This window comes from Ochotona princeps, chromosome 12, assembly GCF_030435755.1.
Source record: "Ochotona princeps isolate mOchPri1 chromosome 12, mOchPri1.hap1, whole genome shotgun sequence".
Classification (NCBI taxonomy): domain Eukaryota; kingdom Metazoa; phylum Chordata; class Mammalia; order Lagomorpha; family Ochotonidae; genus Ochotona; species Ochotona princeps.
This window is the reverse complement of record NC_080843.1, coordinates 42,815,229-42,833,672: the sequence shown is the minus strand read 5'-3', so window position 1 is coordinate 42,833,672 and position 18,444 is coordinate 42,815,229. Positions and strand designations below refer to the sequence as shown.

The window sequence follows — 18,444 nt, the reverse complement described above, 5'->3', positions numbered from 1 at the left end:
AGCCCAGTTATTTATGCACTATTACTAGGGTTTCTCCTGAGGCTGGTATTCAAATTGTATGACTGAATCAAAGATTTACAGAATGCTTTTACTTAAAAAAAAATGAACCCATTAGACATCTACCTTAATTACATTTGTGAATGTACCTAGAGTCTAATACCATTCTGGATGTATCTAGGTCACGTATCCAATGTCTCTGATGTGTTTAGGTGGCTCTGTGATAAGAATTTCATAAATAGTTATGTGCTAAGCTATCACGTTATTCATCAGGGAAGCTTGCTCTCCAACTAAAGTTGTTGCAGAGAAATCATCTGTGAACTCCCAGCTTTTTAACACCCCCTGGAGCCCAGACTATCTTGATTCCCAGTTTCAAAGCTCCGTCTCACCTACAAACTGTCTGAGGTTGCAGAAAGTTCAATGGCAGCACCTCTGCTGACTCCATCATTATTCTCTGCATTCCAGGTGTTTTGCTCTAATGGCATCCTCCAAAGTCTAATCTAGCTGAGTCTCATAAGGGCCTCATCATGAACGAGCACATAAACTAAAAGCTCACCCATGATTGGGTCTACCTTGCAGATGATCTTCTGATAATAATATACATCTGCATGGCTCAAGTCCAATTTAGTACCTTCATAAAACAAAAAGTTTAGCAGTAGGAATGGCCAGCACTAAGTGAGAGTGATGTTGGCCAGAAGTCTGTCTCCTATTGCCTCTGCCTGTCTCTTTTCTCTCTCCTCTGCCTGCTTTTACATATTTCACATCTTACCTATTTTAACCTAGGCTCTACTACATCAGAGTATTGGGCCCTAAAGATGCAAAGATGAATAAAGTAAAACAACAGTGATAGCCTGCTGCAAACAGAACGAACTGCTCTAGGAACAAATCCTGCTGGAACTTTTTGCATGCAAGGCTGCAGTCAACCAAAACCTGAAGCCCTCCGATTCAGGTGTTGTTCTTAACAAGTTAAGTTGTTGGAGGTCATTAGGAAAAGACATCAGCAGCTAGAGAAGGACCAAGCCAGGTCAGTGCCAGGTGTCTGTGAATGAGAGTGGTAGGGCTGACACTGCATTGATGATAGCTGTAGCAACGATGAATCAATGATGAATTGATAAGGGATCCCCTAGCAGACAAGCCCAGACCCAGAGGCAGCCACAAACCTAAGGTAATTGGCTGTGTTCCTCCCTCCTCCTCCCTCTGGGCATGCAACTGAGGTCAGTGTTTATTTAGTAAACAAAAGACTCACTGGTAAGTGAAGTCTACAAGAAATATAGTTCCCCAAATAAATAAAAGCCACTGGTACAGGTATTGAGTCGATCAGAATCCACAGACAGAGGAGTCCTCTTGCTGTTCCACTTTCAAAAACCTCTTTTTTCTCTGCTCATTATGTATCACCTCTTTTTAAACCCTGGTTCATGCTGTGCTGGTTTCAGCATAACTCAACATGAGAAACATACATACTGGCAATGGAGACCAGAGACACTGAATGGAAGATCAGGGAGAGAAAGTGAATAGCTCTTATGGGATGTCAGTGAGCAACAACGGGCCACTAGTGCATCATCTCACTGAAGATGCTCTGAATGACTGAACAGAATGGGCCTTGGAATTATCCCTCTGAAAAAAAAATCCACCAACTCCGGCCTCCTATTAATTGGTGGTTGCCCCGGGGGATATCATCTTCCTCTGTGTTAATTCTATGTTAATTCAGCTACCACGTCAAGCAGCAGCTTCCTGTGGATTCAGAGAAATTCCCAAGGCAGTCAAGCACAGAGACACTTCAGAGAGGACTTGAAGTGGAGAATGGGAAAGGCCTCTGAGATTCTTCCTAGATGTGCCAACCAGCAGTGACCCAGTACACTGCAAGCATTTGCCACCGAGAGTACCCAGGGACTCCTTGTTTGATCCTTAGGGGGAGGAGAGGAGACTTCCTAGAGGAAATAAGTCCCCAGTTACATTTTAAAGAAAGAAGGAGTAGGCAAAGGAGAAAAGGCATCACTAACACATAGAAGAGCTGGAGCAGAAGAGGATGCCAGCACATTTAAGAAGTGCCAAGTGTTTAGGTGGGATAATGTGAGGGAATAGAGAGAAAGAGAGGAATCCAAGAGGGACTTAGGAGATAGACTAATACAGCTTGCTAAGAACAGATGGCATTTCAGTGGGAGTACTAGGGAGAAAGAAGTTTTTGGCTAGGGTGTCCAAGTTGATGGATATAGGAAGGATAGATAACTCATATATGGGATGAGGAACTGAATGAGTTTGGTTTTGCACATGAAATGTCTGAGATACCTGCTGGAAAGGTGGACACATGAAACCAACAGACTCCCCCTTTCGTTAAATCTATCAAAGCATTCTGAGTTTATTTCAGCAATTAGGTGCATCTAACCATATGTCAAGTATTCTTGAGCTTGGGTGAAATATGAGTCTAGAAATAGAAACCTGCATAAATTCACCCTAAGATTTGGTCAACAATGTGGTGAAGGTAAGATCATGCATGACTATGTGGCATAAGGAGAGAAGAGAGTTGGGGATGGAGCCTCTGTGTTTAACTGATGGCGAGCAAAGAGAACTCTATGATACATAGTGGGATCCAATAGTGATAGAACTAGAAGAAAAACCTTCAGAAATCAAGTAAAATCAAAACCAATAGAACAAATAAGGTCAAGGATAGAGGTCAGCAGCAACAGTTACTAGACAAAGGTGAAACAAAATAATGGTGCAAAACACCTCTCGGATTTAGCAACAGTGAATTTATCAGTGACCACTGCAGTGTTAGAAGTGGCTATTAATGTTTCACACCAGGACCCATGCTGAGTGTTGTCCTTGAACCTGCAAAGCAATTCTGCAAGTGCAACAATCTTGTTCTTAAGTCTGATTCAAGAGGGATATGAAAGACACCAAGATTATGTCCTAGCCTACAAAGTGGCATAGTCATTTGGTTTCCAAGCCCAACATCACATGATATCTCAGTCTGTCAAGGCATCAAAAATAAAACACCATAAACTAGGTGAAATACAAATGACAGAAATGCATTGTGGGTCCAAGATCTAAGCCAGGTAAGGGCCTGCTGCCTTTTTCATAAAGGGCTACTTTTCACTGTAACCTCACAGGGCAGAAGCAGCTAGAAAAGTCTCAGAGGTTCTCTGTGATAAGGCCACTAATCACCTCCCCAGGACCCCAACTTCACAATGGGTGGAGCAGCTGTGGTCACATGGAGATGCTGTTACTCTCTGACCTGACTTGCAAAGGTATTTGGCCTACCAAATATCAACCCAGAAACCCACTTCTGGAATGTTTGAAAATGGCATGGTTGAGTCTTCAGGAAATAGGGACCTGCAGTGAATTGAGATGAAAGGAGCTGAAACCAGAGACATATGATACTTGGAAGATCTGAAGTGGCAACCACACATCAAATAGAGCTTGCATCTTCAGAATGACACAGATGCAACTGACTCATGAAGAAGTTATTGCATGTCTCTTTCAACAATATGCTACACCTTTTTATTTGAAAAGTTGATCTAAGAAATCCAACACTTACGTCATTTGATTTTTTAAAGATTTGTTTGAGAGGTACAGACACAGGAAAGAGAGATAGAGCCTACACACTCCCATCTGTTAGTTTATTTTCCAAACACCTGCCACAGCCAGGCTGGGGGGTGGGGTGGGTAGAGCATGGCTGAAGTTAGGAGCCAAGAAGGGTGACAAACAGCCAATTTGTTGAGCCATTGCTGTTGTCTCCCACCAAAGTCTACCTCAGCAAGAAGCTAGAGTCAGGAGTTAGAGTGATGAATGGAGCCCAGGCACTCATATATGGGATGTGGTTGTCAAGTACTAGGCCAAATGCCCACTCTCACTCAGTTTTGAATAGACTCTTCTTCACACGAAGATAAAAATAAAATCATGTGGACGCTACTGTTAAAATTATCATGGTCTTCGATAATATATCAATCCTATGAATATATCAGTCCTATGAATCCTATTCTTGTTGATTTACCTAGTGAAGCCAAGCCAAGTCACTCATCAATAACAAAACCATACTGTAACTAGAAGCAAGCAAAAGTCCCAAAGGATTTAGATGATCTAATAATATGGCTAGTAGACTGTCACTGTAAGAGCACCCTTCAGCCTAATGGGAAAGACAAAACATAAAGGGGAGGTCATGACAAAAGGTGGAGTATTTAGGACTGACTCTGTCATCTCCCCCTGGCAGCCTAGTGCCACAGCAATTGTGGACTCTTGGTTGAATAACTCCTTTTGTTCCATGATGTGGTACAGGTTACCTGCAATTGCTTGACTTTGGGTAAAATTATCTTCCACTCTCATCCTGCAATAATATTTAATCAATCCAACATCAAATCCTCTGTTTAAAATATTTCAAATGCACTTTGAAAAGTTCTTTAAGATTTATTCTTGCGCCCAGCACAGTGGCCTAGTGGCTAAAGTCCTTGCCTTGAACACACTGGGATCCCATGTGAGTGCCAGTTCTAATTCCGGCAGCTCTGCTTGCCATCCAGCCCCCTGCTTGTGGCCTGGGAAAGCAGTCGAGGACAGCCCAAAGCCTTGGAACTCTGCAACCATGTGGGAGACCCGGAAGAAGCTTCTGGTTCCCGGCTTTGAATCAGCACCGCTCTGGCCATTGTGCTCACTTGGAGAGAGAATCATTGGACAGAAGGTCTTCCTCTCTGTCTCTCATTTCTGTATATCTGATTTTGCAACAAAAATAAATAAATCTTGAAAAAAAAGATTTATCCTTATTTGTTTGAAAGGTACAGTTGGGAGACAGAGGAGGGAGAGAAACAGACAGAGAGACATAGAGAAAGAGATAGAGACAGAACATCATCCATCCACTGGTTCACTACCTGAATGGTCACAATGACCAGAGCGGGGCCAAACTAAATTCAGGAGGTTTCTATGGGTCTCCCATGAGAGTGGCAGGGGGCCAAGGACTTAAGCTATCTTCTGCTGCTTTCCCAGGCACATTAGCAAGGAGCGAAATCAGAAGTGGAACAGCTGGGACACAAATGGGATGCTGCACGCAACAGCTTTATTCTCTCACAACTATGCCACAGCGATGGTCCCATATTGAATGCCTTTTGCTTTCTTGAATGTCTATTTACATCTGTGTGTGTATTCACATGCTGTCCAGATATATTCTTTTATTGCATGGATGTTACAAAATTTTTCACATTGTCTAATTCATTATACATTTTTAAGAATTTTACCTATAAACTTACTGATTTTAAGAACTGCAAAATATCTTTTTGGTTGGTTAAGTTTTTCACTATTACCATAAGTGCTGCAATTAGCAGCCTACCTGTGTAAGTACACTTGTAGAAATGCATGGAATGGGCCCAGCGCAGTGGCCTAGCGGCTAAAGTCCTCACCTTGAACATGCCGGAAAACCATATGGGAGCCGGTTCTAATCCCAGCAGCTCCTCTTCCCACCCAGCTCCCTGCTTGTGGCCTGGGAGGGCAGTCGCGGATGGCCCAAAGCCTTGGAACTCTGCACCCACATGGGAGACCTGGAGGAAGTTACTGGCTCCTGGCTTCAGATCAGCACAGCACTGGTCATTGTGGTCACTTGGGGCATGAATTATTGGACAGAAGATCTTCCTCTCTGTCTCTCCTCCTCTCTGTATATATATGACTTTGCAATAAAAATAAAATAAATCTTTAAAAAAAAAGAAATGCATGCAATTTGAGGCTTACTTCAGGTTTAAAAACTGCCGTGTGGCCTACTTTTGGTAATTAGGTCACAAATTTGGTTTTCTTTGTGGCAGAGCTACTCCTTTTTAAAGCCAGTGTTCCAATCTCTAAGTAACCTGTCTGAGTCGGCTGTGTCTCTCCTTCTCCTTCTCTCTGTCTTGCTGTCTTGCTCCCTTGTACTTCCCTATAGACTTCCCTGATGTCTGCCCAGACCTTGAAATATTGTCAACCAACAGACATTGAAAGTGTTTCCTCATCCTTGGATCAATGAGACCAACAACATTTCAGATCTATCGAAACCACCTGGGCAGAACCCTCAGCACGAACACCACATCAGGACCCTGGCTCAATATTGCATGGTTGTTCTCCATTCCCAGGTGTGGGGGTGGTTGGGAGGCCAGGGGTGGATTCTCCCCTGGTTTCCCAGCTTCCCCTAGATACAGGAAAAAGAAATGGAAAACTTGGAAACAATGATCACACCCACTTTCCCCGACCCTCAGTCCTTCCTACTCTGATCAACTACGTAAGCATCACCTAAAAAAAAAGTCTGTCCCTAAATTTCAGTTCCTATGCTCTGTCTGCTTGTTGGGCTATCTGTTAATAAATACTGGATCCTCTCAACTTTTCTTGTATCAACTTCCATTTGTTATCTACATTTGATTGTTTGAAACTGTAGCTGAATGTCTTGAAAACATAGACACAATGGCATATTCTTCCTCTTTGTAGTGCAAAGGGTGTCCCACCACAGAGTCTAGGTATGTGCTTTGATGTACTTGTGTGTCCCAGATTATCAAAGAGGATTAAAAGGGATATGGTGTAATTAGAGAAAGTAGTTTAATTCCTTCTGAAGTAGACTTTAAATTTACGTATGAGATTTTAAGAAAGAAGGATCTAGCAAAAAGATTCTTCATCTACAGTTTTTGGAATATACTGGGAAATAGGAGCTCTCCTAGGAGAGGAACAATGATAGCATTGTGGGTGCAGCAGTATTTGTTTCTAGATGGGTCCTGATCATGTTTGACATTCAGTGCTTGCCAGTTCTATATTTAGAATGAGGCAAACTCAGCACCTAGATATGGATATGAGGTAGATGGAATTTGTAACTGATATTTATAGTTTATTTATGTATTTATTTCAGAGAAAGATGTGGTTTATTATAGATCATTTATTATTACTCTGTGAAGACTTTCCTGTTGAAAACATATTCTGGTGATGGTGTTTTATTTCTATATCACAGTCCTGTCAAATAGCTAATTAACCATCTATAACAACTAAAATAAATTTATTAAAATATGCTGTGTTCTAAAAGGTCGCTTCTAATGTGTGGCCTATGTCTGAAGCTCTGTGAGTGCTTGAGTCTTCTGAGGATATAGTAGGAAACCCCAGGGAAAGAACTGCAAGGGAACTCACAGCATTTCAAGCATGCAAACTGTCCTTTTAGAAACACATTTAAAAAATGTTTAATTGTAGTAAAATTTACTTAACATAAGAGTATCTTGGTGTTAAATATATTCACCACCACCATCCATCTTGAAAAACTGAAAATTCATATCCATTAAAAAATAATTTCCATTGCAGGCTCTCTCAGCCCCTGGCAATCACTATTCCTACTTTTACTTCTGTGAACTTAGCTATGGTGGGTAAGTGGAATCTTCCAATATTTGTCCTTTTGTGACTGATTTCTTTCACTTAGGATAACCTCACTCTTCACCCATGCTGTGGCTTGCATGTGTGTATAATTTCAATTTTGGTGGATGAACTCAAAAGAAGCCTGTCAATCTTTTCATATGTATATAACATTTCACATAAGTTTACTTCAAAAGGACTCTGGAAAGTTTTCCTGTGGTGAGATTCGTTTCTCCTTACTGAGAGACTCAGAAGAACAAATCCATTAAGACGGTAGTAGAGGTGGTAGGTCAAGGGTTGAATAAGCAGGATGGAGTGTAGAAAGAGGAGGAAAATTTGACTGGGGGTTATAGAAATTCAAGACCTAGAGTCTCAGGTTATTTTTAAAAAAATTTTTTAAATAATCATAACAAATGCAGAGAATACTATTTTTTTGTGTGTTGTGCTATGTCCGCTTTCCTAAGACTTCCACTGGTCATCGATTGCTCTACAGGGACCCTATCCTTTCAATGGCCTCTTCTGGAGGCAAAGCACCTTAGCACGCACTTATGTTGTTTTTTGGTCTTTTATGTTCTAATTTATTTTCGCTTAAGCATTCATAGGTGGTCTTTATCCATTTAAAATGAAGCACCTGCTCATGTTCAACATCATTTCCCAGCTTCTTGCCTGTTACAGGTAGCATTCTAAGAGGACAGATGGAATGAAAGCTAATTGGTCAACAGTAAGAAAGAAAGACTAGTTGGTTAGCTGAAGCTAATCACACAGCCCTTGTGAAGGATAGTTTCCTCCTGCTGATTTTAGCAGAAGGCAAGAGATTCAGAGTGTGAGAGGGTTCACAGTAGGGGAGTTTCTCCTTTGTGGAAATGGGTGAGGCAGTGAGTTGTGCATAGGGCAGCAACCTGAGGGTGGTTTCTATGAGTGGAGGCTATTGCCCTGCTGAGAGCTAAGAAGCAGAAGGCAACCTCAGTCATCCAGTCACACATCTCACAACTTCCCTCAACCAGAGGGTGTTTGGAAACAGAACTTTCCCTCGTTGAGGCCCCTAGTGAGGAAGCTGCCAACCAACATCTTGATTTTAGCCACATAAGACCTTCATGGGAGACCTGGCTGAGTCATTCCAGACCCCTGAGTCACAGAAATCTGTGAGCTAATTAATGAAGCTTGCCGTAAGGCATGAAATTCGTAGTAATTTGTCATGTCACAACACAAGATAAGTACACTGTCCTTTATGTTTTATGTTCCAACAATACATAAAACACAATACTTGCAGTTTCTGAGCATAGCGTGCTTTCTTGGGTTTGTATGCTTTTACTCATGATGCTTCCTTGCCTATGGAGTGCCCTCTTATCTGTCAGATGGACAAACTCTACCCTTCATGTTGAAGACACATCTCAGGCATTAGAACCGCCATAAAATGCCACGACTTCTGCCAGGCCGAATTCCTATAGCTCTACACCCTTCTGAATCCTGGGAGAGCTCTGATAAACTGCTTTTGGCGCAGCTTTCCTTTTACAACTTCAAGATTTTTGTGGAAAAACATGATTAGAAGCACTGAAATTGGGAATGATGTAAAGAAGTCCTCATTGTTATTTTTACATTCCTTAAAATAATGTAAGCTGTTTAGGATGAAAAGATAGTTGCAGTGACAGTCCACACAAGATATTGGCAATTAACTGCAGTCTGCTTTTTACATTCATTACTGTTTGGCAAGTGGATATTTGGAAGGGTTCCTTCCTCTGAAGTTTTTTTTTTCAGAGACCCATGTGTGTATACATGTGTGTACCATGCATGTATGCACAATACGTGCATTTGTGTGTGATCACAGCTATTTCATGGTTTTTATAACTTTTAAAAAAAGATTTATTTATAATTATTGCAAAGTCAGATATAAAGAGAGGAGGAGAAACAGAGAGGAAGATCCTCTGTCCGATGGTTCACTCCCTAGTGACCACAACCAAAGCCAGGAGCCAGGAACTTCTTCCAGGTCTCCCACGTGAGTGCGGGGACCCAAGGATTTGGCCCATCCTCGACTGCTTTCCCAGGCCACAGGCAGAGAGCTGGATGGGAAGTGGAGCTGCCAGGATTAGAATCAGCTCCCATATGGGATCCCAGGCATGTTCAAGGTGATGACTTTAGGCACTAGGCCACCGTGCCGGGCCCAGTTTTTATTACTTTTAACTCTGAAGTTTTGACTCTGCCTCCCAGAGCTAGGGTTCCTAGTGTGAGTAATAGGAGCTGAGGTCAAGATAGCTGAGTGGGAAGCTCTCCACCCACTTCTACTGTCAAGAGCCTTCCTGATAACCTCCTAACAGGCCCACCTGTGCTCCCGCCTGCCCACCACCTGAGCTCACCTCTGCTGCGTCTAGCGCTAAACCTGAGCAGCAGTGCCATCAATTCTTTCACCTGGCTCTCAGGATTGCAACACAGCCTCTGCTCTCCGCTTCACCTCCCAATTTCATTCTAATTGATGTTAGTGTACTTTTTCAGGTTTCATTCTTCCAAAACCATCAAAGTACATATAACTGAAATTCTCCTCACTCAGCTTGCCACATACACTTTCACTTTCTTGTTTGTTGTTTATTTGTTTAAGAGGGAGAGAGTTACATGTATAGAGATCTCTTAAGCACTGGTTCACTCCTCAAACGCCTAAAGTAAATGGAGGTAGGCCAGGTCAAAACCAGGTATGAAAAATTCAATCTGGATCTCCCAAAGGAATGGGAGGGACCCAACCACTTGAGCTATCACTTGCTGCCTCCCAGAACTAAGAGAGGTTTTCAGTAAAAACATCTCATTTCATTGAGATACATGTCATCTGTAAGAGCCTCTCTTTCTCTCTCTCTCTCTCTCTCTCTCTCTCTCTCTATATATATATATATATATATATATATATATATATATATATATATATATATATGTATAACAAAATAGCACCAGTATTTTGTTCCAATTAAGGAGCAAGTCTGACTGAGTAGAATTATGAGGCCTGTCCTGGGGACTCTAGATGTAAAATGTCAATTAAAAGTCAATAAATGTTACATAAAATCAAATGCACATTTGAAAAATGACATCCACTTGTTTCTGAGGCAGCTATATGGTATCATACATTCTCTGTTGACGAAGTTACTGGTTTTCTACCCTTAAGTCAGAGAATCAGCTTTCTAAGAGTTCAACATGAAACTGTAGCTAATTGCAAAATGCTAATGGCATTAACAGAGACTCCCCCTTCACATGCCCTAAGTGCTTCTGCTCATGGGTCCACATTGTGGGTGTCAAGGACAAAGCCTCCACCACTTCTCTAGCATCATTATGAGGTCAGCCACCTTTGGACGCTATCTCTTTTGGAGCTGTCATCATGACTCTGTGTGTGTGTGTGTGTGTGTGTGTGTACGTGACAGAAAATTTATACAGGGCCAGAGGCACTTGACAATGTTCTGTTCACTGACCACAAACTGTAATGAAGCATACAATCTGAACTTGCATTTTGTTCTACTATTTGGTTCCTCAGATCTGTTTACCTTTGTAGAAAGTTGTTAACTCTTACACTCCAATGGTTCTTTTCTTATCCCTCTACCCCTTGATTATCCAAGCTACTGACTTCCTCTGTATTCTTATTAAAGGCCATAATATCACATTATACTTACGGCGTGCCTGGTTAAAGCATGCTTTAAAAAAAAAAGAGGCATTTTGTATTCTCTTTAACATCTTCTATCTGCTAAGTTTTTTTTTTTATGATATTATTTTCTTTCCTTAAATATATGCAGTTATCTTCCTCTTTTTAAGGAAACCAAACTGCTCCTTACTTTAATGGTTCTGCCATATAATCAAACTAAAACATTTTTCTTAATCTAAATGAATAGGAAATTACATTATGATCTTCTTGTTAAAGGGAAAGGATTTCTATAAATAAACATCCAGGGGAAAAGGAAGCACTTGGAAGCACTTTAAGCTGCCAGCATGGCATTGTGTGAGTTTACTGTGTTATTGGCATTTCATGCTTGACAACTCAACCTAGTGAGCTGGGTGGAAAACAAAGAGAAGTTGTCTTGCTATAGGAGTTTCTCAAAAAGTTCATGGGAAGTGTGCGCTAGGAAACATCACTCATAGGTTTCAGATATTTTTGTAGCAAAATAAATTTATTTTCTAGTCCTATCCTTGCCATGAGCTTTTTTAAAGTACCCTCACAGCTTGATACAAGAAAGGGAATAAGTCATGCTTTCCCAAAGTACTATCTATAGAATCCCAGTTCCAAAAGGTGTTAGTTGTTATTGCATTTCAGATGGATTTTTTTTCATTCCCCAAATGGGGCAACAGTAAATTGAAAAAGGTAAACAGGTTTGCTTATAGTATGACTTCTAAAAATCTTTAGTTTGCTTACAAATCCCATAGAGCTCTAAGAGTTGGATGTTGCATGCAGCATTTCCAAAATGGGGGGAGCTTTTTCCAAAACATCTGTTAAGACCAACAATGACTAAAACAGGAGAAATAGTGAACCCCTGGTTAACTCTTAACCCAGAGGAAAGTCAGGCATGGTGTTAAGTTGGTTGAACTCATGTTCTCAAGTACTGCAGCAGCTTCCCAGGAATGACACTGAAAAACCTGGTGACATCTTAAAGTCCTAAACTACCTATTTAAACAGTCAGCCTCAGGTACAGGGCTGGGGACTCTTTTTTCTGTCAAGCACAATTCGGACATTTATAACATCATTCATGGGCCAGATTAAATTAACAACTTACAAATTAGCCTGCTATATATTTATAAGCATTTCCAGTCCTATCTGCAGTTGCCTTGGCAGGACTGGACCAAATGCTTTTGAAGTTGGCCTATGGGCCAGCTGTTCCCCACTCCCGATAAACAAAGACAGATGAGACAAGAAGATGAGGGGTCCCATTTTGGGGACTGTGCATAAGGAAGAGTAGAGGCTGCTTCTGAACACACATCATACCCACACTGGTTGAGGCCATGTGGATGCAAGCATTTCTAATGCTGAAGAGTCATCAGTGGTAGTCCACTGGTCTGCCCTTCCTTCTTTTTCTGAACATAGAAGATGACTGAGAGATGCAGCAGCCATTTGATAATACTGAGGAAAACTTGAGAACAAAAGCTGATGGGCTAAGGATAGCAGGGCATGAAGACAGAGAGGGTGAATATGGGACCATGACAGCTCGCCTCCTCCAAGCCACCCACCAGCCTTGGAGTGCCACCTCTGCCTGCTTTGTCATTACATGCAAATGAAAGTATTGGTTTAAGCTATCATTTGTCATTTGCAGCTGTAACACCTTTGCACCTGACTGATACTTTGTCTTTATTGAGAAAGAGCTACTGAAAATAATGTACTTATGTGGCAGGTAGAGAAGAACACGGATGTGTCTGAACATACTTGATCAAATAGTGGGAAGAGTCTCCTGAACCTGAAAATACCTCTTGGGGAAGCTCCTGTCATAGAAAGCAGTTTACATTGTAAGAAATGGAAACACTGAGAAAGCTTTGGTGATGGGGAAAGCAGAAGTTACTACAGAAATGGTATTGAAATGCCACTTGCAAATACTTGTATTCACATTTGTTTCCTGATTCAACCTACTGGACTTCTGTTGGGCAAGCTGGAGGAGGGGGTAAGTAAGGGGAAAAATTAACAGCACCACACGTAAGCAGAACAGTGCAATGCTTTGGCATCTCAAAGGCTCCAGGCATCAGCTGCTTTGGCAGGTGCTGATGTCACTGGAAGCTGGCAAATGCCAGGTGTGAGATAGGGCTTGTACCCGGTGAAGAGAAATACATTAGCACAAACAGAAAAGAAGATACTCTTTGGGGTCTCCTGGAAATGTGTGGAGAAAACATTGCAGGTAGATTCACAGGTTAAGTGCATGGGACAAACAGCCTCTGCCCCGAATAGAATGGTGGGGGGAGGACGCTCTGAACACGGCCCCCATCTATACATGCAGGCACAAGGCAATTTAAGTTGCAAAATGTGCAGAAGTGTAAACCACATGTTAGCCTTCAGCCTTTTGTACCATCATCCCCATGGAAGGGCTGTTGGGGCTGAGGACTGAAACAGTTGGACAAGTGACAAGATTGCAAAAGTCACCTTCCTCTCTCTGGGCTTGCTCTAATCTTGCTTTCTTGCAGAATCAGGCATGGGCTGTGCACATGCCTTCTTGGGTAACATATTTGATTCTATATTTTTAAGAAGAAACAGGGTAAGGCCAAAGGAAAAATTGAGAAATTGTTTGGAGCTGGCCACAGGCTTTGGAAGAGGCAAGGCTGATTGGTAAGGTAGTTCTACTCCACAACCTTATTCCACAGGACAGGAAAGAAGACTAAGACGCAGGGAAGACAGTCTATGTTTGTCTAAAAAAACATATGCATGTTTGACTGGAATAATTCCCTGCATTTTATTTCTAATAATCATAGTGTAACAGTAAGGAAATAGGATTCAGATTCACCCAAGTTGAGTTATTTTAGAAACAGTAATATAAGCTCAGAATCTAAATGAAGGCAAACCTAAAATTTTTGAATTTCTCCATCTTCCCAAGCCATTCTCCTCTCTCTCTCTCTCTCTCTCTCTCTCTCTCTCTCTCTCTCTCTCTCTCTCTCTCACACACACACACACACACACACACACCCTGAATATCCCCCTGCCCTATCCAGTGGCTGAGTTTCTTTATAAGCAGGGACCTGAAGGGCAACGGGATTTGGTGCAGGGGTTAAAACGTTGCTTGAGATGCCTGCATTCCATACCAGAGTGCCCAGTTCAATTCCTAATTCCACCTTCCTGTTAACATGTATCCTGGGAGGCAGCCAGTGATGGCTCAAGTACCTGAGTCCCTGCGACTCTTGAGCAAAACCTGGATTATGTTTCTGGCTCCTGATGTCACTCTGGCCCAGTCCAGCTATGGTAGGCATTTTGGGAGTGAATGAGCAATTGGGAAATCTCTGAATCTTTGTATGATTGTATGTATTTCTCTGCCTTTCAAACAAATGAATAAAAATTAAAAGGCAGAGTGGAACAGAGTTTGTGGGAAGAGTAAAGAACTGTATAGAGAAGCCCAAGACCTTAGACTGATAGTCCTACATTTGCTAGCCCTTTGCATGTGGGTAAGACATCCTAGTTTCAGTTCTTATATTCTTCACATTACCTGCCTCAAAAGGATATTGTGAGGTGGAAAATCAGATGCATACATAACACAGACTTTGGCAAACAATGAAATGGTACATGAATACACATTTGTCTCATGTGTGCAGAGTATGGTGGCATCTGAAGCAGAGGCCAGAACATGGAGTACTGCTATGTGACTCTGGGAGGTGTCCCAGTTGCGAAGACCATGGCCAAGGCCAGAAAATGTCAGCATTGGGAGGATTAGCTGGATGTTGAGAAGCAGCAGGACAGAAAGGCTGAGTACAGGGCAGGAACAGCCAGGAAAATTCCCATGTCATAAGTAGGCTGGAAACATTCATCTTTTGTTATTTCAAAAAAAGCTTATCCAACAAAAATGAAGAAACACAAAGTATTATTTAACATGTGTACGTAGACTGGGCAAATATTAAGAGAGAAAATAGCTGAAGGAGGTGATGAAGTGCATCCAAGAGGAAGAGAAGTGAGCTGATGTCTGTCCTGATCTTTAACTTGATCCACAGCTACCATGCTGACAGAGCAGCCATGACATGCACTACTTCTATTGGGAAAATGAGTCCCACATGGAAGTTTCAGAGGAGGCACTGATTCAAGTCAAATGACTTTCCTAACCCCAGTATTGTTTAACTGAAAGGAGCTTTCATAGGGGTGCTCTATAACATAAGCATTTGGGCAAATACCCAGTGCAACAATTAAACCATCTCAATAATGTTTTTGGTGAGAACTCATCATTTGATGGGACATTAAACTGTTAGTTTTCTGGTTTAAATGCTTGAATGCTGTGATTCTATTTAAAGTATGCATTCTCATGTTATAAACGTTAGGGTTGGTTAATATAATTGTAGCAAAGCTAAGTGAGGGTTTTGATTTGTCATATTAAATTATACTAAAATGTAGGCATCTCAAAAAAAAAAAAACCCTTTGCTAGAAATACTGCTCAAAACCAAGGAAGCATAATGGTTCTATCAACTCAGAAAAAACAATGTTATGTCATTAATAAAGAAGCATTTCCTAGTACATCTGTTCCTGTCATGTGTTAATAAATAACTGACAAAAACAAACATGAATTTTGCCCATTTGGCTTGCTTTTTTTTTTCCTTTCTCCATCTTATACAGGTCAGATCCAAGTATCTTCACAGAGCGATATTCCTCCATTTTGCCTCCGTAGTCTTGATAGGTAGAAGGAAATTGCTAAACTGTTCACACAGAATAAGAGCCAAGAAATAATAGTTCTAGAAGACATTGGTAAAAATTGCTCCTGGCTCTGGTACAGAGAATAAAAGGAAAATTCTTTCAGACACAGAGCTTAGCGTAAAGAGCTTGAAGCACACTAAAGGTCAGTAAAATCACTGTTCATTTCCCTTGGAAAACATGCAAAGCCCAGAAATAAAGTCCAGGAGAAAATTGAGCATGAAAAAAGAAACCCAAGGATAATTATTCTTACTGCTATGAAGCAGGCTTTGCAATAACCACTTAGTCACTTGCCCAAGGCAGCTGAGAATTTGTACCAGATGAATGAATAATGAGGAATTTTGACTATTTTACTCCTATGGGAAAGTTTGATTGGTTGAAACAAAAGCAGAAATTGGTAAATGTCTTAAATTTGTTTTCAATTTTGTATAAGAAAGATGTGGGAACAAAAAAAATAAAAATCACAGGAAGATTTAAGACAAAAAGAAAAAAATCTTAAAAAAACAAAAAGAGAGTGGGCTACTAGAGTACAGACCATTTCCATGTCTGACAAGTAAGTAGAGGGACAGGCATTAGGCAGTGGGGGTTGGAGATGGAGACACCCCAGGAACACCCCTATCTCATATCTGAGTGCCTGCCTCTAGTCTTAGTTCTGCTTCTGATTCCAGCTTCCTGCGCCTGTCTACCCTGGCAGGCAACATGTCTTGCTCAGATAGGTGAGTCCCCATCACTTATATGGGAAACAAGGATTGAGTTCCTGGCTCCTGGCTTCAACTTGTCCCATCTCTGGCTGATTAGAGTATTTATAGAATGAACCAGCAGACAAATAATCTATAACTGTTTATGTGTCTTTTAAATAAAATGGAAATAAGTATCTTTAAACTGATTTAAAAAAAAAAAGCTGAAGAGATTCACCTTCGCTGGCACAATGGATCAACATGATAATCCTCCACCTTGTAGTGCCAGTATCCCATAAGTGTGCCAGTTCAAATCCCAGCTGCTCCACTTCTGATCTAGCTCCCTGCTTGTAGCCTGGGAAAAACAACAAAGGATGGCTCAAGTCCTTGGGTCCCTGCTTCCATGTGGGAGACCTGGAAGAGCCTCGCACCTGGTTTCAGATCAGCCAAGCTCTTGCCATTGTGCCCATTTGGGGAGTGAGCCAGCAGATGGAAGATCTTCCTTTCTGTCTCTTCTTCTGTCAATCTGCCTTTCAAATTTAAAAATATAAAAGTACATCGTTAAAAAAGACTTGTGCTAAGATGAACACAAACACAAATGAAGTTATAAAGTGAAGATATAAGCAAGAAAAGCTTTCATTATAATGGAAATGGAATAGAAAATGAGTGGCTAAATCATAATCTTGAAAGTGCTGGGATCCCAGATGGCCGCTGCGTCATGTCCTGGCAGCCCAGCTTCCCATCCAGCTCCCTGCTTGTGGCCTGGGAAAGCAGTCGAGGACAGCCTAGTGCCTTGGGACCCTGCATCCGTGTGGGAGATCTGGAGGAAGTTTCTAGCTCCTGGCTTTGGATCAGCTCATTTCCAGTCACTGCAGCCACTTGGTGAGTGAACTAGCAGATGGAACATCTTTATCTCCATCTCTCCTTTTCTGTAAAATATCTTCCTTTCAAATAAAAATAAATGAATCTTAATAAAAAATAAGAAAAATCAATATTTTTAGATTTGTATCAGTGACCTACACTGAATCAGTTTTCTTTGTATTAATATCACAATATCATGAGAATGTATGATGACGCTTTTATTTTTTTTAACAAAAAAAATAATTATATTAAAAAAAACACAAAAAGAAGCAACAGGCAGGAGTTACACAGTGCTTATTAGATGCCATGCCATTTTATCCAAACCAGTTCATTTAATCCTCAGAATGATATATGGTGGTTCTTTCTTTTTTTTAAGATAATAAAGATAAAGATGATAATGGTCTCTTTTTGGCTTTGGTTTTCTTTTTACACATACTTGTTGTTTCCTGTTTTGCGCCTGTCGGGGCCTGGGTCTCACCTTTCCACACAGGCAGTGGGAGATGAGCTGAGGCTCCTGGTGGCTCTAGGCGCTGAATCTCACCCACGGCTACGGCCAAAGCCAGGGCTATTTTCAACCAGCGCCATATATGATGACTCTTTTGTCATTATCATGCATTTGCTGTGACCTGAGAATCTAGTGTATTAATAAATTCATTAAAAAATATTTGCAGCAGGGTCCTGCACGGTAGCCTGGTGGCTAAAGTCCTCGCCTTTGCATACACTGGGATCCCATAAGGGTGCCAGTGCTAATCCTGGTGGCCCTGCTTGTGGCCTAGGAAAGCAGTGGAGGACAGCCCAAAGCCTTGGGACCCTGCACCAGCATTGGAGACCTGGAAGAATCACCTGGCTCCTGGTTTCTAATGAGTCAGCTCTGACCATTGAGGCCACTTGCAGAGAGAGGATGGAAGATTGTTCTCTCTGTATCTCCTTTTCTTTGTATATCTGTCTTTTTAGTAAAAATAAATAAATCTTTAAAAAATTACAGCAGAAAATATTGACACAGAAGGGAAAATATAAATGGAAGAGTCACATGGTTCAAAGAAAAAACAGGGGGAGGGGAGACAGGCTGGTGTCATGCCACAGAGGTAAAAGCTGCCAGCTCCAAGGTACACTCTCTGTCAGGGCACCAGTTTGACTTGGGGCTATTCTGTTTATGATCCAACTTCCAGTGCAGCTCCCTGCTAATGTACCAAGGAAGACAAAGGATAAAAGCCTATGTGCTTGGATTCCTGCCACCCACAGGAGAGACCTGAATGGGGT

At 41.5% G+C, this 18,444-nt stretch overlaps 1 non-coding gene across 1 annotated transcript; it reads right to left on the bottom strand.

The window, feature by feature from the left end:
* Positions 1-17,639: 17,639 nt before the first annotated feature.
* On the bottom strand, positions 17,640-17,764 carry LOC118758052 (small nucleolar RNA ACA64). Its single transcript, XR_004995507.2, has one exon. It is a non-coding gene; the product is annotated as a small nucleolar RNA ACA64 (small nucleolar RNA).
* Between the last annotated feature and the right edge of the window lie 680 nt (positions 17,765-18,444).